Genomic DNA, 19,352 nt, shown 5'->3' on the forward strand with positions numbered 1-19,352 from the left:
ATATTTAATAAAATAACTTGATTTGTTTGCAAAGTTGTTCATTTCAATACATTATTTCACTTTCAATTGGCAGCGTTTGCCACTTGGCTAGGACCCCTTATTTGACAGATTATAACACTACCCTACAAGGTAGCTTGCTTGGGTTTCCATACCTTTCAGTAACTGTACAAGTGTACATAACCAACACAATTTGACACTTGGTTAACGGTTTAACCGCTTAACCCCGGGTTAGTGGGATAGTGCAAGTGAGCGTAGTGGTTCTTTTCAACTAACGTATCGTTTGAATGAAACACGTTTGTAAAAGTTCGCCGACTTTCGTATTGTGACGTTAAACCGCTGAAATATAAACTTGCTAAACTTGACTGGACTTCTATTTTAAGAACTGTTTACCCGTTCACACGTCTACCGCCGATGACAGTCATATGTACATTTTAAACTAGTTCAAAAGTGAACTATACTGCGAGAGAACAAGGTACATAATTGTTTGAGATTTGAAATGTATGTATGGTTTTCTTAACTGAGTAATGGTGTGTATTTCAGTGAGGTATAACTGAATTGTTTGCTGTGTCAGCACGGAAAGCATGATAACCGCTAAACTTCAGCACAGAATAAGTAATAGTATTATCATACAGTACGGCCACGCACCGCCCCGCCCCGATTCGAATTACCTCGCCCCGCGACAGCAGATTGACTACCTTTTGCCGACCCCTCAGTACTGTTTTTAAGCAACTTACTCACAAAATGACGCATGCCGCGTATACAGACGTGCCGTTCACACATAGAAACGCGTGATTTTGTTGTATAGCGTGTCCGCCTTGTGACTTCAGTCATAAAATGAGGTTTTTTGATATTAAACTGGCTCTTAGACTAAATTTGGTTTTGACTTATTGTATTTTGGGATACAGTGCAGTGGTGTTGTCATAAAGAGGCCATAATAACCCCTAGTTCACTGGCTGGCTACGCCCTTGATAAAGACCCTATTAAATTAGTTTGTCAGGATGTCACCGCCAACTGATACGTCTGGGACAATATCATCATCAGAGAGGTCAAATCAAATTCTTTTGTTCTGCCGTTGTTCGAAATTTTAATGTCATAAAAATTATTAATGTTATACCTAATCATGCAACAATAACATTATCATAGATAAGAAATTGGTTTTAGCAAAGCAGTTCCCTTTAATGTTGGTCGTAATTTGCGGTTTTTGAACGCACCATTTTTTTTTTTATTCATTACATTTCACAGCATAACAGTGATCCAAAGCACTGTGAAACCAATAGACATTTCATACACATAGTACACAAATCAAAATTAAACATATAACAGAAGAAGGCCGTTCATTCCTCGTCTCGCAGAACCTCAAGCATTCATAACACACGTCCAACCATCCACTCGCAAACACATCACAGTTTGGTGCTGATTCGAGGAGAGAGTTTAGCAGGTGCAAGGCTTGAACAAGCGGTGATTTACGGCGGGACACAGTTCGTACTGGTGGCAGCGCTAACAAATGGCGACAACGCGGTCGAAACAGAAATCTAGTCGGTGAGGGAACATATAGACGCAGCAACTGAGCTACTAGTTCGGGGCAGTCAGAATCCCCACGTAAAATTCTACTGGCTAAAGTACACAGTCTGTAATTTCGCCTCACCTCAAGTGAGTTAAAACCTAATGTACCCTGCAAAAAATTTGTAGGGTATAAAAATGGGTAATATCCGTACATTTTTTTGTAGAGGCTTATTGATTGTGTGATAAAAGTATTTAGCTGCTCCTATAATGTTAGTGTATGGAGATCCCTGGGGGAGGCCTATGTTCAGCAGTGGACGTCTTTCGGCCGGATGATGATGATGACGATGATGTCATCATCATCATAGCAGCAGCATAAATGTTAGTTATCCTTGTAATTGAACAACTTTTGGGAACAAATCAAATTATTTTATTAAATATTTTGACTTGTTTTATTTTAAGTAGTATATAGGAAGTGGCCTAGGGGTTCATGGAGTTAGCCGCGATACCTAAAGACGCCAGTTCGAATCCGGCCTTCACCACTTGGAGGGCTTCGTCACTTTTTCTTTAATATATGACATCTATTACAGTTTATCCTTGTAATTATCAACCAGTAATTATGTAAAATATTACGCTAGACCAGATGTTTAAGGTTTTTAGAACACTACTTTTATTTTACTATTATCCTTTTGTAATAATATAGTGATAAGGACATACATCGGTAATAGTTTGACATACACGGCTAGAATAACGCTTGACCTATTTACTAAACCGTATCCACAGACGACCTATCCGGGGGAGCTAGGTTACGCACTTAGGTAATGACGTGCATAAAAGCTAGCATTAGGTACATATTAGAGTAGATTATTTCTCCAGCCTTACTTTTAGATATTATAAGGTATATACTTATACAGTGTGGAAACAATGAATGGGCCCTGGAGGGAAAGTACCTCAAAACCTTATACTTCATTTTACTTAAAGGAAACATTCTTTTATTTTTTTAAATAAAAAAACTGCATTCAAAGATTTTTCTTTTTTTTTCAATTTTAATATTCTTGAATACTAAATATTCGATTTTATGGATATTTTGTACGACAGCCTAAAGCCTAATTATTTTTGTAAGGCCTAATGTTTGTGGCGGTTCGATTCCTGGGTGAAACAAGCGAATTTAAAAAACTTTGAATGCAGTGTTGCTTTTTTTAAATAAAAGAATTATTTTCAAGCAAGATGAGCTAACTTAAGGTTTTAAGGCAGCACTTTCCTGCCAGTGCTCATTCATTCTATCTATGGATGGTATAGATTATATAGTCTCCATGATTCTATCCACACTGTATGTCAGATGTCAGCTTAGTAATATATCTTACTTCGGGAAGAAAAGTAGCATAATGCCCATACAACTGTTACTTTTAAGTTTTATTCGGTTGTATAGCGATAGCAAATTTATTATTGCTAAAATATAATTGCTATTAGCAATCCTATCATAGATGAAGTTTTGGCTACACCCGCAAGCGTTCGTACTTACCTTACGTCTTATATGACAACAATGTACCTTATTATAATATATAGCATACATACACTATGCCTAATAGCATTCAATACGGCATGCTTTTATCAAGAAAAGTTGAAAGTTAAAGACGCAAGACGAAAATTAAAGTGCACTAGTGTGGCCATACCTTAAAGGGCTAAGAAATAGGGCACTACCATTAGTGTGATGAATAATTGACAAAACTCTCCACAACAGAACGTCACAAACCTCTTGTATTTCTTAGATACATACTCCCTTTTGAAACCTGAGCTGTGCAATTACGGTATTGGGGCCGCTTATGTAACGTTTTGGCGAACCATTTCACAAATTGCTCGATACTTAGTAAATTTTCTAGCGGACATATTTACAGCCGGTGATAGTGTTTCGTTGAAATAATAATGGTTGTTTCATGTTTAATCTGTTCATTAACCCACAAACAATGGCATGAAAAGTAAAATTTACTTAACCCATGTAAAATCAGATGTATAATTTATTAGAGCAAGGCGATGAAAATTACGACCTGCGGTGTCAGCATGGTTGCATTTTTATCACCTGTCACTATGCCTGTCACTTTCGCACTTACATACTTGTTAGAACGTGACAGGCATGGTGACAGGCGATAAAAATGCTACCGTGCTAAGCCCGCTTTAACATTCAATCGCCCTTAACCTTTAGACAAACTACTTTATTCAGAATTGTTTTACAGTAGCCCAAAACTACGTTAAAAAACTTTTTTCTAAATATTTTATGAACGTTGAAACTTCTTATTCATTCCGGCTGTCAAACTTCTTGCTCGTTCCCTTAGAGGATAGGGTAAATTCGCATTATTTAGTGACACGCCTATATCACACAATTCGGTGATACAAGTTTTGAAGCATTACACAGAGGAAAGTTAGTGAATTAGGGCCTTTTAAATGGGCCTCACGGCAAAGCCGCCGAAGCCGAGAAGCCGCTTTAAAAGGCCCTAATTCACTAGCTTTCCTGGGTGTCTTGTATCACCGAATTAGGCGTGTCACCAAATAATCCGAGTTTACCCTATAACCAAATTTGGAGTAGCCATTAACAGGCGTTCCCCTCTGTCGAAAATAGTCGGCCAATGGTCATACACAATGTAAGGACTGACGTTTATCTGACATGGCTATTTTGACGTTACGTATATACATTTGACGTTCCCCTCCCCCGCAAAAATTGGCAGGCTTTTTTGTACAGCAAATTACAGACAAAGCGTCCCCGTTGGTTATATCCTCCAAGTTTGTTCCCCTTGCCGTGGAGACGTCTGTGTGGGTGCTGGTGCGAGGAAGCGAAAAAAATTCTCGGGGTGCTGGGGCGTCGCTTGCAGGAAAGGGGTCTCGACCCCCGCTCCCCGTTCCTGGCGCAGAGGTTGTCCATCGCGGTTCAACGCGGAAACGCGGCTAGCGTGATGGGCACCTTTTCGCCGGGTGCGATGTGGGGTGACTAAAGGATGACTCGCACTAGAACGGTCCGGGTACGGGCTGTGGCGTTCGTCACTTCAGTTTTCTAAAGCATCACGTGATCACCGATCAAAACGAAGTGTTCGACGCCACGGCACGAACCGTCCTACCGCGAGTCAATTGTAATGATGCGAGTCATCATCATCATGTCAGCCGATAGACGTCCACTGCTCCGACCGATCCTGTGCCGCTCGCATCAACCGAATTCCCTCGACCAGGTCGTCGCTCCATCTTGTTGGATGCCTACCGGCAGCTCGTCTTCCGGTACGCGGACGCCATTCGCCATGATGCGAGTATTTACGTTCTATTATGTCTGAATGTTTCTACTAAATGTATGTAGTAGTTTATAATGGGATTTGCGATTAGCAAGGCAGACGTGGCGGACTCAAATACTACTCGATTAACACTTGTAAGGCTTTTATCGCGAACAAGGTGAGGCAGGTAAACATTAAACATTAAAACAAAACTGTTTGTATCATCCAGAGTTGGGCGTTATCTAGATAATTTCTTATCTAGATAATTATTTAAAATAAAATCACTTCAAATAAATTTATTCGAAGATAAATTCAATCACAAATAGTACGTTGACAACTTTTATTTAGATAAATTATCTAGATGAAGATAACTGGCCTCGTTTGTTATTGAAGTAAGCCTATAATAATAAATTTATAGAATGTCACGTCGGGTTAAACACTGACACTGTACTACTGACATTCTTTTATTTAAAATCTCAACTAATTTATCTAGATAAAAATGAAACTGATCTAGATAAATTCAAAATAACAAATGGCGGATTATTTGTTCGAAATAAATTATTATTGATTGATTGATTAATTGATTGATTTAGTTATTTCAAATAAAAGACGATTTAGTTATCTTCCCGGTTATTCGTAAATACCTATAGATAATGTTTGCCCAACTCTGGATCATCTTTGTCGTATTTATTTTTGTTTGTTTGTGGTTTCGAACTATAGCGCTTCTATCTGTGAAATGAATACCCCAGAAGCAATTTAGTTCTCTGGTAAATGGATCAAACAAGTATTTATTGTAAATTACACCTTTCTGTAAAAAAAGTATGGTAATAAGAAATCTAATTTAAAAAAGTAGCTGACATTTTTAAAAAGCCTGTTTTTTAAAAAGCTGTTAGAAAATCTCTCTTCTTCCTCGCGTTACCCCGGCATTTTGCCACAGCTCATGGGAGCCTGGGGTCCGCTTGACAACTAATCCCAAGAATTGACTTAGGCAGCGCTAGTTTTAAAGCTGTTAGAGAATGATAAATAGAAATAGTAGATACCTATTGACTAAACACTGAAGCGAACACAGCGAAGTAATAAGGTCTCGTTTTTACCCTTTGGGTACGGAACCCTAAAAATGAAATCAATTTGTAAATGCCGAATGCCATGGACCCAAACTGTCATGATTTATGACTACCGATTTATCTTAACAGTAAACCAGGCGATTAACTGACTATATATTTTTAACAGTTTAAAAATAACCGGGATCACAGAACTGGATGACAAAGAACAACTGTCAAGCTTTAAAAGTGCGACTATGGATGGTATAGAAAGAATGCCAATCTGTTATGGCAGAATTGTTGCATAAGTGACCGCTTTCAGCTTTAAATAATAGTTCCTAATCTCTCCGGTGGCGCTAGTTAGGCTCTGGGACATGAGTATAACATGAACCATATAAGGCAACAAATAACCCGACCAAATTACGTAGGTTGTTTTTGGTAGTATTTCGGTGTATGGTGGCGCCGCCTAATTACTGTTTTTTGATGGACACTTTTCATACATAGAGATTTGGCTCCTTTATATAGTCTCCATGAGTGCGACCAAAAATGAAATGCAAGTGTGTGCGTAAATTGTCTGTGAGATCAAAAATAGTGATGTCATGTTACAACATATTCAATTCAATTCAATATTTTATTGATAAAATATACATTTTACACGTCAAATTTTTCAAAGGTACATATACAGTTTTTTATTATTAACACATTAATACACATTTTGCTATCAGTTAGTTATACATATTACGAAATTAGATATTTTTATATTATATATTACATGTCCATTTATTATTTAATCATTGAATACTACTTACTAAAAAAAAACTCATCAATCGAGTACAGAGCGTCTATTTCAAGTTTTGCTTTAATTTGTCGTACAAATGAATTATAGCTTGAAGCCTGTTTAATTTCCGGAGAGATTGCATTGTAAACCTTAGTACCAATGTAACTAGGATTTTTCTTAGCCTTAACGAGTCGTGTTTGAGGTAAGTTAAGCTCATGCCGCCGTCGGGTAATGGAGCCGTGCGTATCAGCGTTGGTACGGAAGAGATGAACGTGTTTTCTGACGTACTTAGCCAGTTCTAGGATATAAAGACTGGGTAATGTTAAGATTTTGTGATTCCTGAACAGGTCTTTTGCAGGATGATCCCAACTCACACCGGCGATAATACGCACTGCTCTTTTTTGGAGCCTGAATACTCTCTCGCGTTCCGCAGCCGAGCCCCAAAGGTCAATTCCATATATTAAAATAGAGTTAAAATAACCATAATAGGCCTTTTTTACGTTAGTGGAACTGAGACATGGACGCAGTCTGCTAAGAGCAAAGCAAGCAGAGGACAGTCTTTGACATAAGTTGTCAATATGGGGTGCCCATTTCAATCCAGCATCAATGGTTAGCCCTAAATATTTTACCTGGTCAACTTGAGGCACAGGTTGGTCATTGCACATAATATTTAATGAGTAATCACTTGAGCAACGCAGACTGAAGTGAATGATGTGTGTTTTCTCCACATTTAGTACCAAGCCATTAGCAGATATTAATAATCTATCGGTGTTTGATTGCTTTATCGACTACTTTTTCAAATGTGTTGTTCCCTTTGTTTCTTTTATCAATTATTTTTCCGGCACACTACATGACACTATACTCACTACATTAGTTTATTCTACGTTTTCTTACTGATTTCTTTATTATTTTTTACATTAAAAAATACGGCAATACGCTCCGGGTCGACTTGGGCCGACCCGTCACTCAAAAATGGTCACGTTTTCTCAGTTGTAGTCTGACTCTTTCGCACTCAATGGGATGTTCATATACGTGATGGCTTCCCTTTCCTACACTTCAGCTGTCTTTATGCGTTAGCATAAAAATGAGGTCTGTGGGGCCGATACCCTCATCACTCATCACATGACATACCACAGAATACTTAATATATGTGACGTTTTCAACCAAAAAGTACCACATTGTCGCTTGTTGATAAGGTTGATTTCTAATTGAAGCTATATGGAAATAGCGCCTTACTGACAAGCGACAATAAGTACCCTTTTGGTTGAAAATGGCACATATTTAATAGAACCCGCTACGATCACGTTTAATACGCTTTCGCCATAATACGATATTTTACACTAGTCCTAGCTAGTCAAATAGTTAATAGAAAAGGGCGTTAGTTTGCTGAAATCTATATTAATAAAATAAAAAAAATTACTTATATCGACCGGGATTACCCGTGAACAAGATGCATGATCCTAGGAAGCACTTTCTATCAAACCGCGTCGTACGCGAGTGGAATAAATTACCAGAAGCAGTGATATGTGCTCCTTCAGTGAACACCTTTAAAAACAGACTTGACAAACACTTAAAACAACTAACAAAATGAACACTAATAGACCTAATAGTGTAATAGTAAAAAAAACAAGTGCAGTGATATACACGCATCAGCTTTCAGCTGCTAGTGTATTAAACAATATAATAATGTAGCTGCGTCGAAAGGTAATAATCACGGTCCATAATTATCCCGGTCGATAAACGAATATTATGTACTTTGTTAATCCGCTAACCCGTTTTACCTATTCACTTGCGTATTTTTTTGCATGAAATTAATGAGAATATCTACTACAGATATAGGTAATTAAACGTGCAAATATCGTGCTTAACGTCAAGTTTATTTCTTTAATAAAGCATTTAAAACGACATAAATTATGTAATCAACAAATGCAACATTTCACACGCATAATAAAGTCAGTTTTCAACACACTTATAATAAGTCTCCTTTAAGCTGTCTTACTCCCAAGCTGTTTTGCTGACTGAAAACACATCTTGAATATTAGTAACCTTAATACAACGTTTTAAAGTACATTTTCCAACAACACTGTAATTTTAAATATAAATATAACTCACGCAAGATTTACACAATCGCTGAGTGACATGTTATAAAGTTCAATCTGTAAACATTATTGTTTTAGCGAATACCGAAATAACGCTGTATATTTGTGTTTTAACAGTCATTCAAATAGCAACTCTAGTTCCTAAACTATAAGATTAAAATTACATTAACAGTTTTAACGTACTTATGTTATATTTTGGCATAAATCTGTTCAAATACTCTATTGGCGGTAAGCGGTAACTCATCCGTGCGATGTCGAAAGACGCGCAGCGTTCGTTCACCAACTTTACTAAGCTTGTGGGTTAATCGATAATGAACTCTTTATCGGTGTTATAAGAGCTTTATTGGATGCTTATGTTGGTCGGTGTTGTGTCATATTTATAGATTTTAGAGGATATGCCGCCCCAGTAGCTCGAAATGTGCACCTGTCGAATGTATACAGTTGAAATTTTCACAGATATATTTATGTTGCCGCTATAACAGCAAATACTAAAAAGTACGGAAAGTACGGTAGGAGAGTCCGACTTGCACTTGTCCGGTTTTATTTTTGTACTTGTACTTGTCCGGTTTTATTTTTGTAATGTATACTAAATGACTAATGCCGGTTGTTCAACGGTTGTATTTACTTACGTAGCACGTCGTGTAAAGTGACGTAATAAGATGACAATTGCAGCATTTGCAGCTGTGCAACATTACTGCCGCTGCCTAGACGCGGGCCCTATTTCTGTAAATTTTTCGTCGTTTATTGTAATGCCGCACAAATCACTTTTGTATAATCCTTTTATGATCTTCGACGTAAAAAGAGAATTGTTTATACGTTTAACATAAATAAATATCGATATGTCTGTAACATCGTATTTCCGATAGAAAAGTCGTCTGTCCAGACAACTAGGTCTTGCGATTCAGCGGGGAAATTTATTATTATTTATTTTATTTTAAAATTAAATTCAGGCAACAAGGCTCATATTACATATACCTTATAGACTAACTTACATATAAATTACATAAACTGCCATTCATACTGATGCCAGCATCTTCGGCACTATGCCTCAGGGGGTTGTTTGTTAGACTATTGATTGTCATGGTTGTCAATTAAGGGGCCCACTGACTATCAGTCCGCCGGACGATATCGGCCTGTCGGTTGTTCGGAACTGTCAAATTTTTGTTCTAACTGACAGGCCGATATCGTCCGGCGGACTGATAGTCAGTGGGCCCCTTTAGGTTCGTTTGCTGTCATTTCAGTAACTTTGTGGCAGACAAATTGTGTCGCTTAACTTCAAACTCCGATAAATCCATTCGACCCTTTTGGATAATATCTACCCTATTACCTGTTCTTAATACCAAAATCGCAAAAATTGACAGATTTATCCGAGTTTGAAGTTAAGCGATTCAATTACAGTTTCACTGCAAGTTGAATATCGATTCAATTTTTTTTACAAGGTTTACTAAAGTAATAAAGACTTTCCCGATTCACTTACACCAAAAGGTGTACATTAAATTATTTCTGTGATCTGTGATGTAAAAAACCAGACACCTCGTGAAGTTTGAGTTATACCCTCTCGTCATGCGACTGGTAAACCGGACGGCACCGGGCGCCGCACTGACGGACCGGACGCCGTAACGGATGGACTGGATCCCGGACCGGACATGCCGGGACTCCGATAGTACGGGGAAACGCGCGCAGTTCCGCACGCAACGGCACTTTATCATGTTACAAGTGCCAGAATAATAATTTTCTACTTAATATTTATAGACTTTTACATAATTTATGTGACTTACTAGAAAATCGATGGCTTTTGTTACCCCGTGAGATCTTCTGCAGGCGTATTGTGAATATATTTATCCACGTGATAAAATATATAATACTTCTTCTTTGTCTTTGCCTTTATCCCATTATTTGGGGTCGGCTCTCCTCGTTCTCATGCGCCAGGACCGTCTGTCCTGGGTTGTCTGTGGATTTAATTGGGCTCGTTCTAAATCCTTTGACACGGTGGACGACCAAGTAGCAGGCCGGCGCCCTGGTCCTCTTTTGGTTTGCTGAAGGGTCACCGCCTTTTTCACGTGATAAAATAACTGTCACTTTTTAACACCGCGGGATAGAAGTGACGTACACCGTTTTATCACGCTGTCAGGTAAACAACGTCCATCATATCCGTGCTGACTTCGGTACATATGTGACTTTTTTGACTAGCTGGCTAATTCAAACGTACACTGACATCAGAATAATATTTGAATGATTTAATTTAGTCATCGTGCGTCTCGCTCGCGACAATATATCTACGGACAAGTAGGTACGAGCGAAATGCACGATATTTGAATTACATTATTTAGATGTCATTCTGATATCAGTCGTTGGATTGGCCTAGCTGTATCTGAATAATGTTGATTATTAAACCAACCTGCCTTCCTCTCACAGTTGTGATATAGTATCCAATTTATAATAAACAAATTTTATTATTCCATTTTTATTATTTTTGTTGTATGACTAACTGTCGCAGTAACGGAAGACAATAAATTGTACCTACATATTTAAGCAAACTACAAGTTTCCTATACAAATAGGAAGACAGGGAAACACTTTCCTAGACAACGGAATTATCCTACCCAACCTTATACCCGGGTCCTTTATCCGGGTTATTTACAACACCACCGGGATAACGCCTATGAATTTATATCTTAGGGCTGTCACATGCATGTTAAATGGTTTCTACGTTCTGGACGTAAGTTTAAGAATTGTGGGAAAGAAGAGACTTGTTTTAGATATACTTTTCGTAGCTGATTTTTTTGGCTAAACCTTAGATAAGTAATTTAATACGAATATCCTCCTAAGGCCCAAGGTCCTACTTATAGTACTTATTTAGTTCGATGAACAAATCTAACTCTAATATTCAAATTAATCCATATTCAATTGGAATAATTAATTACATTTGTTTTGTTTCGTTCAATGTTCAAACAAACCAAAATCAACTTATTCCCTGCGATAGATTCAAATTTCAGTGGCAAATTTTGGATTTTTTATTTGTATTGCTGGGCCTTATACAAGGCTAAGTGAGGATTTATACCTAAGGAATTTGTAATTTAAATTTGTCGTGAGATCTTTTCGTACCTATATTTTGTAAGTAAGACAGCTTTTTGTTACCCACAAAATTGGTCATACCAGGCTATGATATAACATTTTAAGAGAATAATGTACCTTTACATTTTTTAGCGTTATTTATAAAATAGGTACTTATTTCGAATATCATAATATCATGAGTAACTATTGCGGTAACCGAATACAATATTATCATAAGCGAAGTCTAAAATAAAGCTATTTTAGCTTTTGTAAAAACGTAAATATAGTAATTACTAATATGTGCAAACTTTTACCAACAAATGGAATAAATAAGAACAATAGCACAGGTCACGACTCGCAATGTTCATATTGCAGCACGTTGGGACAAAAACACACCAAAGAGCTGAAGTAAAAGTTTTTTACAAGCCTTTTATCCCTTTGTGGCACTCGCACATGCAGAGTGGCCTGTGTGTGCAGTCGTTTTACGTATGTACATACAACATTTCACATGCTATCGTATGATTTGACAGCTCAGTCCATACATGAGTTTCCTTACCTAATAATAATAAGTTTAATGGGGGGTATGACATTGGTAAGAAGTTTACTGGCTTAAAACTGGATACTTATAAATAAGTTTTTGTAAAGCTTGCTTATTATAAATAGGTTTTTATTTATGTAGCAGCGAGCACTACGCTTACTTATTTATGGTATAGTATGTATTTTTCCACTTATTCTTATTCGATATTCCTAAAGGTTGAGAGTTGCACGTTGTAAGATGCGTTGCCAACGCAAACGCACCAACGACGGGCCAACGCAGCGTTGATGTGAATTCGGGATTGGTCCCACAGTTAAAGTTGCTAAGTTTGAGCTAAAGTCAGATGAGACAAGAGAAACACTTTCAGGAAGTCCTCATACTGTTTCTCTTGCCCCTAAACAATGCAAACTGCAAAATAAACCATGTTTCTTGTACGCTACATGTCCTTGTATAATCTCGCAAATGTATGCGCTAAGAGTTGGAAAACATCTCTACGGTGACAACCCTATGTCAAGCTTCGTTAGCCGCCTCGTTACTGGCAACCCTAATGGTCCAGCAGACCGCACAGCATTGCATCAAGTTAGTATTGATTTGCATCGAGCATTGCATCGTGATGGGATTTTAAATACAGTGAAAATTCTGCCTGATTGCAAAAATATTTGATCAACGTCGTTTTTAGACAACGTTTGGGACAACATCAGCGTTGGCAGCATGGTTGCATTTTCGCCTGTCACTATGCCTGTCACTTTCGCACGTTGTACATACTTGTTAGAACGTGACGAGCATGAGTTATAGGCGATAAAAATGCGACCGTGCTTAGCCCACAGTAAGCAAAGCAGCAAAGTTCATCTTAATGAAAATGATCTCTTTGTATCATGATTTCCGTAAAGTGATTTGTTTTGTCCCTGTGCACATTTATAAAAGTGCGATTCATTACTTTAGATGTTTTTCAAACGGCTAAATAGACACATAAGTTTACACTACGTTCCAAAACGAATTCTTTATTCGTTATTTCATTTTGTCAGAAAAACGTTACAGACTTTACGGCCAATGAACTAAAACGATTCCCAATTCTAACCAAAATCACAAAATGTATTAAATCACATTTACAATCGCGAATTTATTTTGTTACCTTTATTTACCGAAGTTTCGACAAATCTCTGTTTTGACATTTTGCTGGGACGTCAGTTAGCCGCGACCACGACCAGTGAAACCTGTGTCGAAACGTCGGTAAATAAAGATTACAAAATGTGTTGAAGTTGTTCGCTCGGTCTCAAAAACATGAAATAGTGTTATTTTTCATTGCATATTAAATGAAATGTTAAAACCCCACACTCCAGTCCACATCAGATCAATGTATGATGCATTAACCCGCTACGTCCGTACGGATAAACTCAATCCGAGAACCTTACAACAACCACTTAAGGTCTATATTCGAACGATTTTCAAACCGCGATGTATATTCGCGTCATCATCTGGGTTTCCGGCAACAAAACATATAGGGAAACATATTTATTTGGGTGACCCAAATGTGAGAGTGAATGAACGAATGAGTGAATGGTTCAATCTAAATGTTTTATCGCTTTTTAAACGATCATAGATCATGTTTTTGGCAGAACGGAATGCCAAATGTTGTCCGAGTTACGTTGTTAATACCAAAGATTGATATAACTCCGTAATAGATGGATACAGTCTAAGGAAAAAACGTGCCTCGAAAATCACGAAAATTTGATTCACGATCAGATGGCGCCACTAGTTTTGGCCTACACTCGTATAGAGGGCGTTGACTGTTTCGTTTGTTATTTATAATTTTAACGCATACCAGTGAAAGAACGTGGGTCAAAATCATATAAAAATAATTAATGCAAATAAAAAAATCATTTATCCATATTTATATACATTTTATCGTATTTTTATAAATATTTATTTTTAGTTTTAAAGTGTGTCGACAGATGGCAGTGAATTTACTGGGGTTACAAAATTTACTATGACAGTACCGCTCTAGTATAAGTTGCTCTATGTTAATACCTAACTACTACTAGCCTTCGCCTGCGGGTTCACTTGCGTAGAAGACATTAAAATTCTTTAACCCTATTTTCAATACGGCCCTGCCTGATGGTAAGCAGTCTCCGTAGCATATGGACGCCTGCAGCTCCAACTCAGCAAGCTTCGTTGCCTAAACACGGTACTCGTCTGAAAACCTCTCTATTATATAACGATTGTATAAAATACTAGTTAAGTGTTCTTAAAATAATCATAATTAAATTACAAGTTTTTTTCCGGACTGTAGTATAATAAATATTATTTTGAATATAACTTACATCAGAAATCACCAAGCTACATAAAAGCATAGAGTAACTTATACTAGAGCGGTACTGTCATAGTAAATTTTGTAACCCCAGTAAATTCACTGCCATCTGTCGACACACTTTAAAACTAAAAATGAAGATTTATAAAAATACGATAGAATGTATTTAAATATAGATAAATGATTTTTTTTATTTGCATTAATTATTTTTATGATTTTGACCCATGTTCTTTCACTGATATTCGTTAAAATTGTTAAATAACAAACGTAACCGTCAACGCCATCTATACGACAGTAAGCCAAAGCTAGTAGCGCCCTCTGAACGAGAATCAAATTTCCTTGATTTTCAAGGCACGTTTTTTCCTTAGACTGTATACATCTATTACGGAGTTATATCTGTCTTTGATAAAAGTCACCCCCGGTAGCCGTTTAAGAAGTGTAACGCTCTTATGGTAGATATCGCTAGGGTCCACTAGACCCATATGGTGGAGATTCGCTGGCTATGGATGAGGTCTTGGTGGCTCAGTTGGGAGAGCGCTGGAGTATCGATCCAAGTCTTTAGTTCTAGTCTCACCCAAGGCAATAATTTTTCCAATTTTAAATTTATTCTTACATAAAAGTCATCAAAACCATTGTTTGACATTGACATTTTCATAGAAAATGCCCAATATCTGCAGTCCCTCAAAGGCCGCGATATGATGAGTCCTCACGCTACATTTTACGGCATCTTTAAGGGTCCCTCTTGGGCATCTTTAAGGGTCCAGTCCAGACCCTTAAACGACCATTCTGGTTGATAGAATTGGGGTATTAACATTTGACGACAAGGGTTTCTGGTTCGACACTTTGTACGGATTTACTTTGTAAAGACAGGCTACAAAATTATGACTAAAGTATTATTCAACAACGACGGGACTTAATCGCGTAAAATAAGTTTTAAATTTACCTCCGACGTTTCGAGGACGGCGTTGTCCCCGTGGAGGAGGGTGGTGTTAAATAATAATGAGTAAAAATCGTGAAAGTTTAAACCAGTGTATGACTAAAGGTGACTGTCCAATTGTAACTGCCGCTGCACTGCAGTTGCGACGTTACGCGGTGCCGCACTACTGTAGCAGCACGACTGCGGCTGTTGCGGCGTGCAGTCGCGACAGCGTTCGTTGATGGCTTGTCAATGTCAAGTCATATAATGTCATACGTACAAATAAAATACTAATTTACTTTTGTATTTTTTACGTGAAGAAGCGAGTGACGATAATGATACATGCTACATGAAAAAGAAGACCAGTTTGCCTTTCTACAATAGTCAGAGTCCGACGAAGGCAGCTACGCAATATTAATAAAAAATCTGATATTTAATGGTGATCCTTTATTCAGATAATATTGCCGATTAAATGAAAAGCAATTCAACATTGAATGAGACTTAATAATTGACGAAATACAATCAAATTACTCAAATAAAATTAATGCAGAGGAAAAATTATTCTTAACATTAAGGTAAGTTCACAATGTGAAATTGTCTTCCCCATCCTCTTGCCTAAATGCGTGACCACCGCACACAGCAATCCGACGGAAACGGGACTCATGGAGTTCGTGATATATACGGGGGGAGTGCGCACTTGATCCACCTGCATCACGTATTATAGGTACTCGGCCGTCAGAAACGTGCGGCTGGATTTAGAAGTCTGTAATAAACGTCCCCTCAAAACCATGCCAGGTAGGCTCTTTTAGCAAGCCTTTTATTGATTTCTGCAAAGTGATTCGTGGGTTCTGGAGATGACGATGCGACACGTAAGAATAAAATTATCCAATGGTGGGCAGGCAGTCGTTCGGTGTTAGCAAAATATTACAGATTTATCTTTCTAAGTATCCATATTAAGCCAATTTTACTTTCCTTAGGTACCAAACAGTGAAGTATGATGAATAAAATAATTTGTAATTTACACTTCATATTGTCCAGTTGCAGGTGTGAATAGGCGACGGCACTCTATGATATGACCGCACCATCCATATAAAACTTGACGGGCGAGACAAGAAATCCTTTATGAAGAAAGATATTTCCCTCGCCTTGGCCGATAGAAAGAACTTTTAATAAATTAATTTGAATAATAAATGGTTTCCTCGTGTTGGTGTGAAGAATTACGTGTTGCACTGTAACACAGTTTGTTTAACCCTCATGCCTTGAGACCTCCGCAACTGTCAATATTCTAAATTTTAAACCATTCGCTTCTCTCGTGGTTCAATTTTGTATCGTTTCGTATGTTTGGATATCAATATGTTACCATGAGGTATTAAATAACATCTTTGCCCCTTGTAATAAAAATAAATGATTGCTTCTTTTATTTAGATCAGGAATGGCTTTGCAATGACAAAATGAGAAATTGTCACCATAAACGACATTATATAATATGATATATTACAATACAATTACAGTTGCCAGGAATATTCGGCAACTATTCGGTATTTGGCCACTTTGCCGGATATTCGGTATTCTATTTGCCTCTCTATCGCTCGTGCCCTATCGAGCTTATAGCTATCCTCGCAAAACTACGAAAAAATAAAAGAACAGTTTATTTAATGAATCTATAAATAATATCGTCGTATTATTTGAATCCCTAAATCAATAATCTCAAAATACGCTAAATTTGTGAAAGCTGATTCCACAAATCTGCCTTAAGTATATACCTTAGTTTTATTGGATGTATATAATGTACAAATTTCTAGAGAAGGCGGAGAATGTAAAGTTATAGCAAGAATAGTGCCTGGGCGTGGGCATAGATTTAATAATAAACTATACAATTATTTTCTGGATCAACAAGAGTAGAACCTAAATCAACTTCAACTGAATGCTACTAAACAAAGCCCTCAATGTCAACCTCACGTGCAGAACATGTTGAACATATAATGTATACACTTTTTTGGGAAACAGGTTTTTCGTAAATTAATAAAAAAGTAAAAAATAAGACATGTTTTATTTTTCACAACTCTTTATTAACTTTAGTTTTGTCCGCCATGATCGTGATATCAGCAGCTTGAGCCTTGAACTGCAACTTGTAGGTACCTGGAAATTAGAAATTATCTTTTCAGTTTCATGTTGTATTTTGAATATAACTATGTATTTTTGTATGTATATGATTTATTGCTTGCAAGTTACATATATGTATGTCTGTTTGTTGAATTTAACTTCAAATCAGTAAAACGGAGCTAGTAGCGGACAAGCTGTGTTAAACGGTTTGTCTTTAGATATTCTGGCCACATCATCACAGAAAATAAATAGGTAATAGTGACCCGACCACCAAAATGGACTTTTAAATATTCGTAGTAAAATAATATTAATTTTATACTTACATCGACGTGATCCTCACAGCAATATTGTGTGTAACACTTGAAGTATTCCATTCCACATTTACTTCACGACAACACCGTCTTTCACGTAGGTCTTCGCGGACTATAATTTTTGTAAATCATTCCCACAAGTGGAAACAAGGTTTTTGATATATTAAGCAATCAAAATCTACTGTTTAGGTATTAAAAATTATAAATCAAATCGTAAGAAACTAGCGGTTTAACTGAATTTTTTTATTATGACAATTGATGACAATGACATCTTTGACAATTACGTGAGTGACGGATTTATTTATTATGGTTCGATAACTTTTACTATACGATGACATTATTATATTCAGCCTCGCGAGAAGGTCAAAGGTTTGTTGAAATATCTTCAATCCTCGATTATTATATCGCAGCAAATGTCGGAAACTGTTTAAAAACCTAATATCTCGAAATGGTTTTCGAAATAGAACATTAAAAAAAAATTAACAATCCTAATTAGAGATTGGATTTTGCAAGTAGTGAGTGAGAAGTGCGACTGTGTGCACGTTTTCCCCCGCAAAAATGGCAGAACGATTTGTACGGTAAGATATCGCTTGGGCTCCTCCCTTCCGACGTGTCGGAAGCCGGTGTTGCTCGAAGGGTTTGCCAGACTATAGTTAACTTCCGAATTTGACACTCTCTTTTTCGGACCTATCATTCTAGTTTCCTAACTGGCTCTGTGATACTCGTATGGCTCAATATAGATTAGCAAAAAAGTTTACAGTAGTACTACAGTCGCCATCAGATATGTCGGAGCGACCGAGGTGCTAAATATATCTGAACATGCACTCTAGCGCCTTGACAATAAATGCGTGTTCAGATATCTGTGAGCTCCTTGGCCGCCCCGATATATCTGCGATATATGGCGACGGTACCATCGGGGTTGTTTATCCGTGGGTGTAATAACTCCTTAGAACGTAGTGGTTATATCCTCTTTGCTTAAAACTACTAATATCTGTGATCAAAGACAATTCAGTGCAGGTGACAGATTTGACGTGCGGTCTGCAGCCGCAGTTGCAATAATACACCAAATACGCAAAAATGGCCATGCTACGTGCAGTCGGTCTCGTCATTCATTTTACTATGGAAATTGACAATAACACCGACGTGTCGGAGCAGTAGTGCAGCTGCGGTCGGGAAAACGTTAAAATCACCATATTACGTGCAGTCGATATCGTCATTCATTTTACTATGGAAATTGACAATAACACCGACGCGTTTGGGCCGCCGCAGTAGTGTCGGAGCAGCAGTGCAGCTGCGGTTGGAAACGGACAGTCACCTTAAAGTGTTTGAATGTTTTGTGCCACACACTGCATGTTACGTCTTGGTGATAAATAAAATCAACCTAGCGACATGTGCTTGAGAGTTTTAGAGCATGAGTGATCTTGATTCCTGATATCACTGGGAACATGTTAGGTACAA

At 37.5% G+C, this 19,352-nt stretch overlaps 1 protein-coding gene across 2 annotated transcripts in view; it reads left to right on the top strand.

Moving 5' to 3' along the window:
• Positions 1-19,352, top strand: part of LOC134744478 (uncharacterized) — a 118,024-nt gene that overhangs the window by 28,314 nt on the left and 70,358 nt on the right. The window lies entirely within an intron of this gene.

This window comes from Cydia strobilella, chromosome 9, assembly GCF_947568885.1.
Source record: "Cydia strobilella chromosome 9, ilCydStro3.1, whole genome shotgun sequence".
Lineage (NCBI taxonomy): Eukaryota > Metazoa > Arthropoda > Insecta > Lepidoptera > Tortricidae > Cydia > Cydia strobilella.